This window comes from Armigeres subalbatus, chromosome 2, assembly GCF_024139115.2.
Source record: "Armigeres subalbatus isolate Guangzhou_Male chromosome 2, GZ_Asu_2, whole genome shotgun sequence".
In the NCBI taxonomy this organism is placed as follows: domain Eukaryota; kingdom Metazoa; phylum Arthropoda; class Insecta; order Diptera; family Culicidae; genus Armigeres; species Armigeres subalbatus.
Window position 1 is genome coordinate 264478976 of NC_085140.1, and position 7006 is coordinate 264485981.

Consider the following 7006-nt stretch of genomic DNA (forward strand, 5'->3'; position numbering starts at 1 on the left):
AGGCTTTAATATTCTTCAAACCACATACCATTTTTCCAGCGGTCTTTCAGACGGGCCAACACAAATTTCCGACGACGCGTCTTGGGATTTAGCAAACCACAAACCATTTTCCGACGGTCTTCGAGACGCGTCTTGTTGCTTAGCAAACCACAAACCATTTCTCGACGGTCTTCGAGACGCGTCTTTTGATTTTGCAAACTGAAATATAGCACTCGTCACAATTTAACCACTTGAATTCAACTCACCTCATGAAATCAGCGACAGTATAAAAAATCGACTGGCAGGATCGCCAAAATGTATAGCTCTAAATGGTCGGAACGAAGTTATGACGGCGACTCCCCGTGGATGCGTGTGCACGCCGCGGAGCGGAGGTCTGACTGGAAGAGACAAAATCATGGCTTGCTGCTCGTCGATTGACACACTGATGTGTGAATCTATTATAACACGCTGAAGGGATTTTACGCAAACCCCACAAGACGCACTGACACATATGACCTGAGTGCAATATATCCAATCTTACATGCATATAAACAACGCAGATACCAACAAAACGAACACACACACTAACACAAAACATGTGATACACACTAACATTCATCTACTCAGTAACTGAATAAAATTGTATTGCCTTCTCTTTTCTTCCCACGGAAATTTTACTCAATTTCCGTGTTAAGAAGAGAGATGGTAATACAATTTTACTCAGTCACTGAGTAGGTGAAAGTTGGAGTGTACCATATCGCAAAAAGCCAAAACCAAACACACTAATATTGTAAACCCAGTTTATAAAAACTACTTGAAGTCAGGGTTGCCACATTTAAATCTGTATTTTTGCCCCAGAAAATCTTTATATCTGTATCTCAAGTCAAAAAATCTGTATTGCAAATCTGTACTCATCTGAACCAAATCATTTTCGTCTTCGGGGTTCGGATTTCTCACTCACTCACGCGACAACAGATCGCTCCACCATCCATTTTATCCGGATAAATTACAGTGCGATAAACTCCGGCACAAGCGGTGGTGCGAAAAATTGTTATCCCTCTTCCCATGTTTCGCGAAAATCAAATGCTGCTTACTTTGCTTCTCCGAACTGATTGCATACGACAATGCGCCACGATAAGTAGTAGGTTCAAGACAGCAGTTTTTCTATTTGCTTTCAATCGATTCGTGTAGTGGAGTGGTTATAGTGGGCGCTTAACACATTTTAAAATTGTTTTGGGTTCGAATCGCGTCGCGGACCTACATTTTTGTGAATAGGGTAAATGATGTATCTTGGACAAGCGCAGGACATTCATTAGAAAATATATAGAGATTGAATAGTATAAAACAATGGACCAATCAATAAGCAAAAACTGCCGCTATGAAATGAACAGATCGCGCCACCGTAGACATGTTCTGTCAAACACACATGAATAGAACTATGCGTATACAGTGCCGCCGTTGTTTTGATGCGGTGAGTGCAAAATGAGTTACCTTGATTGATCCATTGAAAACCACTAGGTTCATCCAAATACATAACCTATGATTAGTCTTGTGTCTCCATTGCCCAATTTTTGAGTAAATTACGTTTACTAGGTGTAAACTGTGTTATACTGCGAACTGAAATGTTTTCTTTTTGGACATCAAATATATAATTTCGACACGGAAAATGCATATATTTTGGACAGAGTCATTTTCTCCTAATTTAAAAATGGCCACCTACAGATCTCAATGGTATGACTTACCTACACGTAGGGTAAATCACTACTTGGGCCTATGGACCCCATTCACGGCTCACAGGACAAAAAACTAATTATTTATACTGTTTGGTAGCCGTAGGTTTATGATTGATATTTTTTAAAATGTCTCCTATTTATCGCGCACAATACTCAATATTTTTCAACCATTTATTTCATGTAGAAAAAATGTAGATTTCAAACTTTTGCTCTTCGTTGCAACACCACTGAGCCGGAGTGATTCTTTCCTCTTTTACAAAACGGTATCATCAAATAAACACCTACCTGAAAATCTTCACAGTGCTCGAAACAACTATTGCTTTAGGCTGTTTATCACCACACAAAAATGCTAATATCACGCACTTCAATCTTTTCTAATTGTTCGTATCACTAGATTTTATATAAACATATTAGAATACATTTAAAAATGTATCCTCAAACCTAACAAAAAATCACCTCGGCCCAAGAACTTCTAGCTGTACAGTGCTGCCAAAAGGCCATGAGTCTTATTTTAGTATGAAGATAATCCTTCGTCGTTAATAGGAAAACTGTCTAAAACGTTGACGCTTTTATGTTATTTATAATTATCTAAATTTCAAAGACTAAAAGCAATATTTTTTCAAGTATTTGGAAGGAATTTGGATGAGTGCATATATCTTCTCAACCAATTAAAATTATTATGAATAATACCATCTGGCATCACGGTATCGTGGAACGTGCATATTTTTGTTTACGTCTCATTTTCTACCGTCCTGAGAGAGAGATTGAGAGTAAGATGTTGAGAGATTGAGTAAAATATTGCATATGCCGAAGAGATTTGGGGTATGCCAGATAAGCAATCGCCTATGACTGAAATGAGTGCTGCACAATGTTAATTTAAATCAAATAAAAGCTTTTTCGAGCGGTTTTTAGCAAGAATAACTATTTTTTAAGCAGAGGTGAACCCCATCGCAATATTACATGGCCCACAAATTTCAGGAAAAGTAGCTCCTAGTCATAAATATCAATTAAATAATGCAGTCGTGCGCATGTTAGGCCGGGAATGGGGTAAGAAACCCTATCCACATTCATTTAAATGCATTTATTTGCTTAACTGACATAGATTAAACCAGAAATTAACATTGTTTCGCAATCTTATCGATATCATTGAAAACAGCCTGAAAGTTGGCAATTAATGGTTCATCCATGTACTGTACATGGGGTGACCAATAAATGTCTGATGCATAAAAACATTACTTCATTTTGGTCACTCCTTTTTCATCCGTCTCAAGTTCATGTTAAGCGATTGGAATATGTTAGTATCTCAATTACAATCAAACTTTGGCCGCAGGACCTTAAGATTGCCGTTTGAACCAATTTAAACGTGTTTCAGGTGCATGTTACGAAGAGTCTTATAATGCATGTTCTCCTGCATACTGGCATCCAGCAGGCACTTTGGTAGAAAGCTTTACATTTAAGATAATTTTAAAGATAAATAATAGTTGATTTGTGAATTCTCATCAGGAGCCGCTAGAGTCGAGGTAAAAGTATGCAATGATCATACTTTCGATAAAAATTTTCCTACACATTATCTAAAATTGATCGAAGAAGCTCAGGCTTGTCCAAAATATGTACATGTCCAAAATATATCATTTACCCTATGCTTTTAAAACTTATCTGGAGAAGTAGTGAGGTAGAGAATTTGGTGGCCCAAAATAAAATTATCCAGCAAGCCGGAGCTCGCGAGTTTATCGCCCGTCTTTCTATCCGGATAAAATATTGTGTGAGAACACTTGCTCAAAGGAGAATATGCAAAAATTGCACTCCGCTGTTTCGATCAATCCTTTGTTTTTATTGATATGAGTGAGAATTCCGAAGCCTGTTCGTCTTTAATAAAGTAAGTTTTGAAAAGATAAAGTCCGGAACGGAACTACAAGTCAGACATGTCAATATTTAGCAATTTTTTGCACATTTCTTTCCAAATAAAGGAATACAAGCAACAAGGTTTGCTTTTTCAAGGTTTAATATTTGATCACTTACGTGGCATATTTACGAATAACGTATGCCACGGATCCAATATAGCCATATGCAGAACAACTTTATTAGACTAATATTCAGCCATACAGAAAAGAAGCACTGATAAACTGTTTCAAAGCATTTCAGATATGATCTATGATAGTGAGACCTGATTTTTTAGTATTATTTTAGAGCATTTTCTAAGACCACATGTATTAAAATATAATCTGAACATTTTCCGGAACATAATCTGATCGAGTTTCAAAATCATTGATCTGCATGAATTGTCAATTAAGAACAAAACCTACTAGAGACCACATTCTGTGTTTTTAAATTGAAATTTAGTTAATTTTAAAATGGTTCTTAATAAGATAGTTTTAGATTAGCATTAAAATAATTTACAATAATTTTTGGTGCTAAAATACTAAAATCTTCAAGAAATCTGTAAAATCTGAAAATTTTCCAAGAATGCCTCAAAAATCTGTAAAATACAGAAAAACATGTACATGTGGCAATGCTGCTTGAAGTGCGCGGGCGATGAAATATTGCCACAGCTTTTATCGAAAGCGTAGGTGCGAAAGCAAGAAAGCTTTTCGTGGAAATATTTCAATAGAACAGTGGAGTGCACAAAAATTGAAACACATGCAGTAAGTGTTAAAAATGTTAAAATCTAACATACAATTTTAATCACACGCCGTAGTTGGACGCCATTACTAGAACTCTTAGACAGCAATATGTCGGACATGACACACATAAGTACAACAAAACGCAGCCTCTGTAAGTCAAACAACACATACACACCTTTTAGACTGGTCCATTAAATTTCCGTAAAACATTCAAAATTTTAGAAATCCCTGAAGAAGGTGTAATAAACACCGAAACGTCGGATAGTTGACGCAAAACCCGTTTTAGCTTATCATAAAGACTGAAAGAGCCAAAACATACCGTCGTCAATAATCAATCACAGTTGAAAGCAACAATTAATCATATTACGTAAGCAATTTTTCTGGGATTTTCGAACCCCCCTCCCCCCATCTAAGATTTTGTTTTTCATACAAATGACTTTTAATTTATATGGTGCGTAAGAAAACGACAGACCCCCCTCTCCCCATAAGTGCTTACTAAATATGTGTACGATCCCTAAGGTCCTTCAGAGGTCCAAACATTGACTCGGATCACTACCTCGTATTTGCAAAAATTCGGGCGCGATTTTCCAGCGTCACGAATTCACGAAACAACATAACGATGCGTTCCAATATCCAAGGCTTGTCAGTTGAAGGAGTTGCTGAACAGTACCATCAGAAGCTTGACGAGCGGATGGAGCACACTTCGAAGATTTGTTGAACGGTGAAAATGAAGGTGTATCAAGGAGCAGGATGGACATAGTCAGCGACGGTCAAGCTGTGGAACCACCAACGCTGGACGAGGTTTTGAAGGCTGAAAAACCATGAAGCTGCCTGGAAGGAAGAAATCCCGGTCGAGCTTCTCAAACACAGAAGTGAGCAGCTGCATTAATCAATCCACCACATTATCCAGAAAATATGGGAGGATGAAGAACTGCCTGCCGGATGGCCTGGATGGCCTCATATACCCAATCTATAAGAAAGGGCAAAGACTAGAGTGTGCCAATTACAGAGGGATCACCCTTCTGAACTCGGCGTACAAAATCCTGTCGCGTATCCTGTTTAACAGACTGAGACCGCATGATGAGTCCTTCGTCGGCGATTACCAGGCAGGTTTTCGTGAGGGTCGATCAACGACGGATCAGATGTTTAGCCTGCGGATGATCCTTGATAAATTCCAGGAGTACAACTTGCAGACTCACCATCTGTTAATTGATTTCAAAGCAGCGTATGAGTCAGTGAAAAGAAATGAGCTGTGGCAGATAATGTCCGAACATGGTTTTCCGGCGAAACTGATTAGACTGATACGTGCAACGTTGGATGGCTCGAAATCAAGTATTCGGATTGCAGACGAAGTGTCAACCTCGTTTGTGACCTTAGACGGATTGAAGCCGGGTCGAGTTTATTGTTCAACATTGCACTCGAATGCGCTATTACGAGATCTGGCGTGCAGAGGAACGGAACTAACATCACAAAATCGCATATGCTCCTGGAATTTGCGGACGCCATCGACCTCATTGGAATCGATCGCAGAGCAGTAGTGGAGGCTTTTGTCCCACTGAAGAGGTAGACGGCGAGGATAGGCTTAACCATTAACCCTACCAAGCCAAAGTACATGGTGGCAGGTAGGGGAAGACCTAGTGGTGTTGGTGCAGAGGTAATGCTTGATGGGGATGTGTTTAAAGTTTTTGAAGAATTTGTTTACCTTGGAACGCTTGTGACATATGACAATGACGTTTCCCGTGAAGTGAACAGACGTATTGCTGCTGCGAATAGGGCCTTTTACGGATTACGTAACTAGCTTAGGTCCCGCAACATGCAGACGAAAACGAAATTTGCTGTATACAAAACTCTGATTCTACCAGTGCACAATGGTCCGATTCAGTTATTTAGCAGGAAAAAACTATTTTCCTCCGTTTTCGTTCTATTTAGACACTTGGTGTCTTCAGTGAAGTTGTTTATAATAAAATATTGCTTCTTCGGACAAAAAGTTCGATAGGGTGGTCCTTATCATTTCTCAAAACTAAAATTAAACTTTTTTATTTCGATTTTTTTTGTGGATGACCTCTTCAGCAAACTTGCAGTAAACATTATTTGATGCAACTTTGCCGAAGACTTGTGTCTAGCACATAAATTGAGTTCAGTAAATGAAATTTTCGGTTTTAACCTAGGGTGGCCCCAAAAAAATCAGTTTTTCTATTCTAACTTTTTTGTTTTGAGTTTTACGAGAATGCGGTCTTCAGAAGAAATGAAGAGCAAGTGATGGTGCATATTTTTGCTGAACACATCATGTTTATAAGTCTTACCATTTAAAAGTTATATGCAATTTATACCAAAAAACTATGCAATCTCAAAATGCCTATATCTCATGGAGATGGTTCGATTAATTTTTTTTGAAGGTGTTATCTGAAAGGGCACATATATAGTAACTTTTACTGCAAAAATTACGGGAACGTATTTTTTTTAAATTGAATAAATCGACTTTGAAAATTTCTTCGAAAAAATTTAAATTTACTTGTATTTCACTATATATTAAAATTATGAGTAAATTACCTTCGGCAAAAGTTCAAATTTAAACTAAAAATACATATCTGATTATTATTATTTAATCAGACTAAGCCCGAAGTGGCCTGTGGAGTATACAAGAATCTTCTCCATTCGGCTCGGTCCATGGCT